The sequence below is a fragment of the Halichoerus grypus genome, chromosome 14 (genome assembly GCF_964656455.1).
Source record: "Halichoerus grypus chromosome 14, mHalGry1.hap1.1, whole genome shotgun sequence".
Classification (NCBI taxonomy): domain Eukaryota; kingdom Metazoa; phylum Chordata; class Mammalia; order Carnivora; family Phocidae; genus Halichoerus; species Halichoerus grypus.
In genome coordinates, this window is record NC_135725.1 from 30,337,097 (window position 1) to 30,349,047 (window position 11,951).

At 39.9% G+C, this 11,951-nt stretch overlaps 1 pseudogene; it reads right to left on the reverse strand.

Annotated features, from left to right (window-relative positions):
- Positions 1 to 243: 243 nt before the first annotated feature.
- LOC118550604 (RNA-binding protein FUS pseudogene) lies at positions 244 to 1,825 on the reverse strand (annotated as a pseudogene).
- Between the last annotated feature and the right edge of the window lie 10,126 nt (positions 1,826 to 11,951).

Below are 11,951 nucleotides of genomic sequence, written 5' to 3' on the forward strand. Positions count from 1 at the left end.
GAAAGAAATGATACCAATTCCCTACAATTGCTTTCTGAAACTAGAAGCAGAGGGAATATTTCTTAATCCATTCTTTTTTTTTTTAACTAAAACGATGATTTTTAATGGGAACCAGAGGGATGGTTACAATTACATAGTCCTACACAAAAAACCTGTGGCTGATCAGGAGTTGGAAGGTTATAAAATAATGAGGGTAACACTGGGTACAAGATGAAAAGCTGTTGCAGAACCTCAGGAGCCAAGCTAATACGCCCTCTCCTTGCGATCCTGTCTGTGCTCATCTGGAGTCCATCTTGCCAGGGCCAAAGTTACCTCTGTCCCCACAATCCCGGCCCCCTCAGGAGCCCCCATGGTCCCCGCCTCGGCCTTGGTAGCCGCCCCGATCATAGCCTCCTCTGCCACCACGACGATCATCTCCATAGTTACCCCCCATATGAGAGCCTTCTGGTCCCCCTCCTGGGCCATCTGGTTTAGGGGCCTTACATTGGTTGCATTCATTCCTCCAAGAGAAGTTCATGTTCTCACATATAGGATTAGGACACTTCAGTCACCAGCTCGCTGCTGGCCGCTGCCACCAGCTCCTCCACTAGGGTATCCTCCCTGGCCACCGCCACCACTGCCCCGACCTCCATAGCCTCCATGGCCCACGGGTCCTCCTTGTCCTCAGCCTCCACTACCATTGCCACCGTCCCGATTGAAGTCTGCTCGCCGAGTAACAGATGAGACCTTGATGGGATTCCCAGAGAATTCTTTACCATCAAACCAGTCAATAGCTGCTTTAGCAGAAAGTGGGTCATCAAACAACACTGTTGCCTCTCCCTTCAGCTTGCCCGTTTCCCTGTCTGTGTACAGATTAATCATGGGCTGTCCTATTTTCTTATTTGTCTTAATAATACCAATCTGCTTGAAGTAATCAGCCACAGACTCAATTGTAACATTTTCACCCAAGCCTTGCACGAAGATGGTGGTGTTGTCTGAATTATCCTGTTCAGAGTCATGACGTGATCCCTGGTCACGAGGGCCACCAAATTTATTGAAGCCACCATGGTCACTTCCGCCCATGCCACCTCTGCCTCCACGGCCACCTCCACGACCTCTGGGTTCATAGCCACCGCTGCTGCAGTTGTAACCACCGCCACCACCCCGGCCGTGGCCTGCACGGTCCTGCTGGCCTCCCCCATAGCCACCGCCACCACCACTCTGGTCCTGATTGCCATAACTGCCACCACCACCACTCATGGAGGACTGATCTTGGCCATAGTTACCTCCACTGCTACTGTTGTACTGGTTCTGCTGTCCATAGCCTTAAGGGGGATTATAGGAGCTTTGCTGCTGTCCATAGCCTTGCTGCTGTCCACGATAGCCAGACTGCTGGCCATAGCCCCACTCTGGGGCTGCCCATAGCCGCTGCTCTGAGAACCACTACCATAACTTCCCGAGGTGCTGCTAGGGGCTGGCTGCTGGCCATAGCCAGGATAAGAGGACTGTTGCCCATAAGATAACTGAGAACTCTGGCTACCACCATAGCCACCGGTTGAGCCATATCCCTGGGGAGCTGACTGAGTGCCATAGCTGTTCTGGGTCTGTCCATAAGAACCATAGCTGCTCTGGCCATAGCCTAAAGTGTCTGCTGACTGTCCGTAACCACTGTAACTCTGTGGTCCATAGGGCTGATTGCTCTGCTGGGAATAGCCCTGCCCAGGCTGGGTGGGGTAGGCCCCATAGCTTCGGGTTGCTTGTTGGGTATAGTCGGTTGAGGCCATGTCCGCGAATGTGCGCACAGGCCAACAAGCAACGAGATTCCAACACCACAGAGCACCGGCACCTCGAGGACTCTCTTAATCCATTCTATAAGGTGGATGCCTGGGTGGCTCAGTTGGTTGAGTGACTGCCTTCAGCTCAGATCATGATCCTGGAGTCGCAGGATAGAGTCCTGCATCGGCTCCCTGGTCAGTGGGGAGCCTGCTTCTCCCTCTGCCTGCTGCTCCCACTGCTCATACTCTCTCTCTGTCAAATAAATAAAATCTTTAAAAAAAATCCATCTATAAAGCTAGCATTATCCTATTACGAAAACTAAAGAAAGATATTATGAGAAAGGGAAACTACAGACCAATATCACTCATTAATATAGGTGCAAAAATCCTCAACAAAATATAGGCACATTGAATCCAACAGGGAATTCAAAGAATTATACACCACAACCAAGTGGGATTTATTCCAGGTATGTGAGGTTGATTCAACATTCAAAAATTAATTAATGTAATCAATAGACTAAAGAAGAGAAATTATATGATCACATAGATGCTGAAAAATCTTTTAATAACCATGATTTTAATCATTCATTATTAAAAACTCTCAACAAACTAGGAATGGAGGGAAATTCCTCAAGTCGATATAGAACTTTCACAAAAAACATACACATAACATCATATTTAGTGATTGTGAACAAGGCAAGGAGGTCTCCTCTCATCACTCCTATTCAACATTGTATTGGAAGTCCTAACTGAGGCAATAAGACAAGAAAGGAAATACAATGTATACATATTGGACAGGAAGAAATAAAACAGTCTTTGTTCACAGATGACATGATTGTTTATGTAGAAAGTTTGAAAGAATTGACAAAAACATTCCTGGAACTAATAAGCAATTATAGCAAGGTTACAGTATATAAGGTTAATATACAAAAGTCAATTGCTTTTCTATTTACTGACAATGAACAACTGGAATTTGAAATAAAAAAACACGACACCATTTTCATTAGCATCAAGAAAATGAAGTACTTAGGTACAAATCAAATTAAATATGTATATGATTTATTTGAAGGAAAACAAAAAAACTGATAAAGGAATGAAAAATCTAAATAAATGGAGAGAAATTCTATGTTCATAGTTTGGAATATGAACTCAATGTTGACTAAATATTGTCAAAATGTAAGTTATTCCCAACTTGGTTAAGAAATTCAATATAATCCCAATAAAAAATCTCAAAAGTTATTTTGTTGGTATTGACAAACTGATTCTAAAGTTTATATGGAGAGGCAAAAGACACAGAATAGTCAACACAATATTGAAGACGACCAAAGTCAGAGGATTGACACTGTCATTGTGCACTGATCTGGCTGCAGGGCTTCGCCATGAGTTTGCATATGGCAGTGGAGGCTGGATGAGAGTTGGGTGGGCAGCATGCAGTTGCACAGCTAAAAGAGCTAGCTGGGTTAGATAATTCTCTGTTGTGGGAGCCATCTTACGTATTGTAGGATGTTTAGTAACATCCTACACAAGGATTGAGAACCACATCTCTAGAGAAATGAATGGTATAGGTGCTTCCAAACTAGAAGGTATTTTGGGCTTGGGGAAAATTTAATTTCATGAGTGATGTCTGTGTTGTTGCTGAAACATCAGGCACATGTATTCTGATTGGAAGGGCTGCCAGGGACTCAATGTTGCAATGCCCATACTGGGCATCTAAAATGAAAATGAAAAAGCAACCTGTGAAATAAGAGAAAATATTTGCAAACCATATATTTGTTAAGGGGCTAAATCCAAAATATATAAAAAATTCATACAGCTCAATAATAAAGAAAAACAAAACAATTACAAAATGGGTGTGAAGTACATGAGTAGACATTTTTCTAAAGATATAAAAACAGCCAACAGGTATGAAAAGGTGCTCAACATCCCCTATTGTCAGGAAAATGCAAATCAAAACCACAATGAGATATCACATCACACCTGTCAGAATGGCTATTATCAAAAGTACAAGAAATGACAAGTGTTGGTGAGGATGTAGAGTAAAGGAAACTCTTTTGCACTGTTGGTAGGAATATAAATTGTGCACCACTGTGGAAAACGGTATGGAGGTTCCTCAAAAATTAAAAAAAAACAAAACTACCATACAATTCAGCAATTTCACTTCTGAGTATTTATCTGAAGAAAATAAAAATACTAATTTGAAAAGGTATATGTATCCCTATGTTTTCTGCAGCATTATTTACAATAGCCAAGATATGAAAACAACCTAAATGTCCATCAATGGATGAATGGATAAAGAAGGTGTGATACACACACACTCACACACACACACACACACACACACACACACACACACAATGGAATACTACTCAGCCATAAAAAAAGAATGAAATCTTGTCATTTGCAACAACATGGATTGACTTTGAGGGCATTATGCTAAGTGAAATAACTCAGATAAAGACAAATACCATATGATTTACCTGTATGTGGAACATAAAAAGCAAAACTGATGAACACACAAAACAAAATGAAACCAAACTCATAGACACACACAAAAAAACATATTGCTAGAGGGAAGGGAGTTGGGAGAGTGGATGAAATGGGTGAAGGGGATCAAGAGGTACAAACTTCCAGCTATGAAATAATTAAGCCATGGGGAGGTAATGTACACCATGGTGACTATAGTCAATATTATTGTAGTGCAAATTTGAAAGTTGCTAAGAAAATAAATCTTAAAAGTTCTGATCACAGAAATTTTTTTTATAACTTTGTATGGTGCCAGGTGATAATTTCACAATATACACAAGTGACAAATAATTATGTTGTACAACCTAAACTAATATGATGTATGTCAAGTATACTTCAAAAAAAAAAATAAAGCAGAAAAGGATATCATGTTGTTATTTGTAACTAGCGTATTTGAAACCCCAGGAAAGGTTGAGAGAGTAACACATTTTCTTGCTGCAGAGCACTCATTCCTAGGAAGTAGGTGGACTCTTTTGCATCTATTGGCCTGACACAGGAAATATGGCCTCTTCTAAGGCGGGGTCCTGTGACAAGCATACTGCTTCATTTCTGTTGGTTGAGCACTTCAGGTTTTATCAGAAGAGATTATAAACTAATGATAAATCTTCCAAAGCATCCAATACTTCAACTTACTATTTCTTGGATTTATGTAAAAGTGATTAAGGAAATCTGTGAAACAAGAACATAAATCACTAGATGAACATCTGACATTTAGTGAGCCATTATTAGCGATTAGAGAACACTCAGAGTAGTAGGTAATAGAAGACTTTCAAATTATATGAAACTCAAGTTCTGTGGAGTGAGTAGAAATCTAAATAGACATGAGCTTTTTCTCATTTAAGACATTTCTGACTTAACTATTGTGAAATTATGGATGAGTGAGAATTAGAGAAGAACAAAACAAAACCCCTTTGCTAAGGAGACCCAAACAGTAAAAAATGGAAAGAGATTGAGAAATAATGAGAAAAATCAAAGCCTGTGGTTTTTTCTCTGCATCATTCAGTCTTAATCTGTGCCCTTTTAAAATGTTTATTGAGAGGTTTCCCATGCCAGAGTTTAACCACTTTCTTTACTATCTGACTCTATAGTACTTTTTTTTAATCTGCTCCTTAACTATAAGTTAGTAATTAAACAACAAAGTAATAGAGTACAAAAAAATTCAGGTCTTAACATACTTGTATTGGTCTTTATTGAAGTTCTGAGTCAGTTTATTTGATAAAACGATTACTGACGCCTACTTTTGAACTCAGTTGTAAGAGGCATAAGAAATCACATGTAGGAACTTGATAAACCGGTCTCAAGCAGGGCTTCAGAGGAATGAACAACAACAAGCCTTTCCAAATTAAACAACCGGAACCTTGCCTCCCTCGGCATTAATTCTTTTGATATGAGTAAGACATAACCCTGACAGCAGAATGGCAAAGCTTTGAAAGCATTATCTCAAAGGACAAAAATAGAGCATGCAGAAATGTAAACTGGAGCTCGGAGAATTCCACCAACTGAAAATAGATGAGAGTGTGATAAATGATGAAAATTTTATTGGAAAGCACTTGAAAAAATGCCTGGTGGAAGAGTCTAAAACTCATTTCTCCTGATATCTTATAGAGATCTTTTTTTAAAAAGAAAGTAATTAGCTCAGGAAATCACCTGTCAGAGAATGATGAAAGGACAGACTCTTCTGTGATGACCTCCAGTAAGGACCAAATCCTCCTTAGGGTTCATCCTCTGATCCTCCCGGGGTAGGGGGTTGGGGTACTTGTCACCCTTCTACCTGTGGGAAGTGATTTATGCCTGACTGCATGTTAGACAAGGGAGCAGTCTGAAACCTAGATAGATAGTCATAAAAGCCACATCAGGGACACTTCAATATAAATGTCTGGAGGAGTTGAAATGGAAAAAAAAAAAGATTTCAGACTATCTAGAGCCCTGAAAGAGCCTTCTAAATCCTACCTACCAACTGTTTAGATCACTGGTTTCATCCCTAAGGGAACATCAGAAAATTAAGGAGGTGAAAGCCAAACTCAAACCTTGCTGCAACTTTTGGAAAACTCAATTTTTGCTACGAACCCTGAGGTTTCATGGGATGATCCAATCATTGATTTAAGAATAAGAGTAATAAAAACAGAGGAATCAGCTCTATTCGAACATTCAGAATCCAAGGAGTAATGACAAAATGACTTTGGAGCCTTTAGTCCTTGTTTACAGAGCAAACAAGACTAGTATTAATGGCCTTTGGAAAGATGCCCTTTCATATTTGACACTGAGTGCATCTGATACAAATAGAAAACCTTGAGAAAATGTGAGTCTGTCTTCCTTAGAGGTCACCATTTATTATGTAAACACTGAGAGCCCCCTTTGTTGTCCTTGCTGGGTCTGTACCTCACAGCTCCCCTGGCACACATCCAGCCCAGCCAGGTACCCTCTGACCAGCGCTTCAGATGGATCTGCAGTCACCTCAGAAACCTCAGGGTCACCTAGTGATGAGCTCACCAGGTCCCTCTGCACCCTGATGCCATTCTCCTCTGTCTCCTCATGTGAGTGTCCTGTGGTAAACAAGACTTATACTCTACGTGGACACCTGAGACATCCTCACCTGGCTCACCACTGCCTGCTTGTCTGGTATCAAAAGGAGCCCTTCGAGCAGCACTGCAGACTACCACTTACTATGAAAATCAATCTGACATCTAAAATGTGCTACAGTGTCCTTGTGTGTGTTCTGTGTGTTTTTGTTTTTGTTTTTTTTAATTTGAAAAACAAGGATGATGTCAACATCTACATTAGGAAGTATTAGTAAATTGAGACTTGTTATCTGAAGAATTAGTCATGGCTCTAACAGGGCCAAGACAGGGAAACAGATACACTGACATGAGTGAAATAATAATGCTGAGTGATTTTCATTCATTATTATTCATTTCATTCATTATTAGGTGGGTTGTATTTAGAGTAATTGCTAAATTATAGAATTATTCTCTTATCAGCTTTGTTACACTCTCATACCTGGGTGCCTAGAGCAGAATTCTTAAAATGTGACGAAGGTGCATGTGCTAGAGGAGGAGGAAAGAATTCATTTATTTGTTCAACCAAATGGCTAAATGAACTATGATCAAGAGCTGGGAATCTAAAACACTTCCTTCAGGGGCGCCTGGGTGGCTCAGTTGGTTAAGCGACTGCCTTCGGCTCAGGTCATGATCCTGGAGTCCCTGGATCGAGTCTCGCATTGGGCTCCCTGCTCGGCACAGAGTCTGCTTCTCCCTCTGACCCTCCCCCCTCTCATGTGCTCTCTCTCTCATTCTCTCTCTCTCAAATAAATAAATAAAATCTTAAAAAAAAAAGAAAAAAAAAGAAAACACTTCCTTCAATTTATGCTAAGCAAAATTACCTTAAGCATGAATACCCAATTAAAAAAATATTAAAAGTTACCAAAAGAATGCAGCAAAAAGATTGCATGTCCTGAGTCTTGGATCAGATCCTGGGTGCAGTCCTTACAAGCTGGGAGATCTTGGGCAAGTCACTGAATGTTTCTAAGCTTCGGTGTCCTCTTCTGTAAAATGTCAACCTCACAGGACTGCTCTGAAGAGTTAAGTGTGACAATAAGTTTGAGAACATTTTGTCAGTGCTATTCAAATGGTCTCATTTTAGAATTTATTGCTTTTAGAGCTATGTGAGTTGTGTACTGAGACACTTAAAAATTCTTTACCACACGTGGCAGGGTTCAGAGAGCCCTGATTCACACGATGCAGATTCATAAATGTCAACCACATCTAGCTTTGGGGCATTTCTGGGAGCCTGTGGTGGTGAGCACTTCCCTCCCCACGTGCTGCTGCTGCTGGTGGGTTTCATCTGTTCTCCTTCCCATTTCTCCTCAAAACCCCAAGGCCACCCCCACCAGTAGCACAGACCATACCTTGCACTTAAGGTAGATTCAATATACATTTTTGTAGTTGACCTCTATAATTAAGCACCAAGCATAATTAAGCTTCCATATGAAAAAGTCTTGCAATTTCCAAAGAACTGACGAAAAAAGGTACATTTGAAGATCAATATATTTGGAAATTGAGGACTGCCTGCACAATATTTTTTCATGTGAAGACCTGGCATAATTTTTCTCTAAATTAGATAAAGGATATACCCTGACTAATGTTTAAAGCTATGGGCAGTTGTAAAATCCTAAGTTGTGATTCCATTTACACTTGTACCTGCCAAAGCTTAATCAAATTAGGAGTGGAAATCCCTCAATCTGATAACAGTTATCTATAAAACAACCTAGAGATAAACATGGTGAAATATCAAATGTATTCCTTCTAAGTCAAGAAAAAGACAAGGATGTCCACTCACATCACATTCTATTCAATCTTGTACTGGAGGTCCTGATAGTACAGAAATCAAGAAAAAGAAATGAAAAATATAAATCAAAAAGGAAGAATTAAAGATGTCTTTATTTGTAGATGGTGATTGTGTACATAAAAAAATCAAAGGAATTCACATGATGGAGCTGAAAATGATATGTATTTTGATCTAGGTGGTGGTTACAGAGGTAGATACTCAAGTAAAAAGTCACTCAGCTGTACCCTTAAGATTTATGAATTTTATTTTATATAAATTGTACCTAAAAATAAGCTATAAGGATTTAAAAATAATTTACATTTATTTATAACCATGTATACTTTAAAAGCATACCTGCAAATTATTTGACACTCCTCCCTTCAATATATGGAGCTTAATGCCTCGCCACCATAATGTGGACTGGACATGATGACTCCAGCCTATCACACCATCAGATCTGCCCTGACCTGCATTTTGACTACAACCTTGTGAGAGATCTGGAGCCAGGACCACTTGATTAAGCTGCTCCCACAAAACTGCAAGAGATATTAATGTTTATTCTTGTTTTAAACCAATAAATTTTGGGGTAATTTGTTATACAGCAATAGATAATATCTGTCTCCAGGGTTAGTGGTTATATTTGAGTAGTATAGTTCACAACTATAAATGATTGAAATGTTTGAGGTTCTTTATATCTTATGTTCTAATCTGGAAAACCAGTGTTGAGTGCTGTGTATAAGACATTATTTAAATTAGAACATATCTAGGTCTGATAGTAAAATGTGCAAGTAATACTGTTATTAAATTTCTAGTTGTCTCTGAATAGACACTTTTCCAAAGAAGATATCCAGATGGCTAATAGACACAAGAAAAGATTCTCAACATCACTCATCATCAGGGAAATACAAATCAAAACCATGATGAGATACCACCTCACACCTGTCAGAACGGCTAAAATTAACAACATGAGAAACAACAGGTATTGGTGAAGATGTAGAGAAAGGGGAACACTCTTGCACTGTTGGTGGGAATGCAAACTGGTGCAGCCACTCTGGAAAACAGTATGGAGGTTCCTCAAAAAGTTAAAAACAGAACTACTCTATGATTCAGCATTTGTACTACTAGGTATTTACCCAAAGGATACAAAAATACTGATTCAGGGGTGCCTGGGTGTCTCAGTCGTTAAGCATCTGCCTTCGGCTCAGGTCATGATCCCAGGGTCCTGGGATTGAGCCCCGTGTCGGGCTCCCTGCTCTGTGGGAAGCCTGCTTCTCCCTCTCCCACTCCCCCTGCTTGTGTTCCCTCTCTCACTGTGTCTCTCTCTGTCAAATAAATAAATAAAATCTTAAAAAAAAATACTGATTCAAAGGTGTACATGCATCCTGATGTTTATAGCAGCATTACCAACAATAACCAAACTATGGAGAGACCCCAAATGTCCATTGACTGATGAATGGATAAAGAAGATATGGCACAGGGCGCCTGGGTGGCTCAGTTGGTTAAGCGACTGCCTTCAGCTCAGGTCATGATCCTGGAGTCCCAGGATTGAGTCCCGCATCGGGCTCCCTGCTCGGCAGGGAGTCTGCTTCTCCCTCTGACCCTCCCCCCTCTCATGCTCTCTCTCTCTCATTCTCTCTCTCAAATAAATAAATAAAATCTTTAAAAAAAAAAAAAAAGATATGGCGCGCACACACACACACACACACACACACACACACACACACACACTGGAATATTACTCAGCCAACAAAAAGAATGAAATCTTGCCATTTGCAATGATGTGGATGGAGCTAGAATGTATTAAGCTAACTGAAGTAAGTCATTTAGAGAAAAACAAATACCATATGATCTCACTCAATGTGGAATTTAAGAAAGAAAACAGATGAACATATGGGAAGGGGAAAAAGAAAAAAAAAGGAGAGAAACAAGCCCATAAGTGACTCTTAATGATAGAGAACAAACTGAAGGTTGATGGGAGGAGGTGGATGGGGAATGGGCTAGGTGGGTGATGGGTGTTAAGGAGGGCACTTGTTGTGATGAGCACTGGGTGTTGTATGTAAGTGATGAATCATTGAAATCTACTCCAGAGACCAATATTACACTGTATGTTAACTAATACAATTTATTTATTTTTTAAAAGATTTTATTTATTTATTTATTTATTTATTTATTTATTTATTTGACAGAGAGAGAGAGAGCACAAGTAGGCAGAGCAGCAGGTAGAGGGAGAGGGAGAAGCAGGCTCCTCACCAAGCAGAGAGCCCAATGCGGGGCTCTATCCTAGGAGCCTGGGATCTGAGCCGAAGGCAGACACCCAACCAACTGAGCCACCCAGGCACCCTAACTAACAACATTTAAATAAAAAAAAATTCTAGTTGCCTCGTCCCACTTTTGGACTCCAGATGAATACAAATTCTCTACATATTCAGAATAGGTTTTTTATAGCCATGGTGGGTAACAGAACAAACTAGAGCAAGAATGAGAGAATCATACTAAAGTTGCTTTCGGGGAATTTTTCCATGGTAGCAAACCATGGCATATATATTGAGGACCCCTCTTGTCAAAGTGACAGGGTGAGAAAGAAGTGGAAGGAAACTGCTTCCTCTCCAGGAACAGTTCTTAGTCTCTAAGCAATTGCATGTTGATCTCATTATACTAAGTTTGTTCTTATAAATTAGATTTCAAGTCCCTATAAATCATCTTCTTGTTTATACTTTTGAAGCACCAAGAAGTCAGGTTGGTACTTACACAATGATAAATGTCTGGTTAAGACAGTGTCCCCATCACCACAGCTGCCTCCCTAGCCAGCTTCCTGTGCTTATGGGCCCCTCAACCTTCAGCTTTTAGAACTATTTACAGCTTGTTGTTATTGTTACAAGGCATAAATCCTTCTACACACACTGAATGATCACACATAGCAGTGTGTGGCAATCCTTTTAGATTTCAGTAAAGTAAGAAATCTAATTCTCAACAAAATGCCATAATTTGCAGCCCCAGGACTTCTTCAGATTAGTCCTTTCAGTATTAGTGGAAAGAAAGCAGCACAGATGTTTCCAACTCAGTGTGCCAGTCTTCAATACCTTTTCTGCGGCTTTTCCATTCAGTCCATAATTTCAACAGTAAGTTTGTTAAATGAGCCCTTCAAAATTCATGATAATGAATAATTTTAAGTGATTTAAACTATAAGTACTAGAAACAAGTAAGCACTTGATAATGGATATGTAAGAATTTCCCCTCAAAAGATCATTAGTATTTCCCTACAATTACTTGTGGTTTTCTCAGAGCATCAATTTTCTCTGAAAAGCAAGGAAAAGTTAAAGAACAGGAATAAATACCTGAACAAGCATGTCT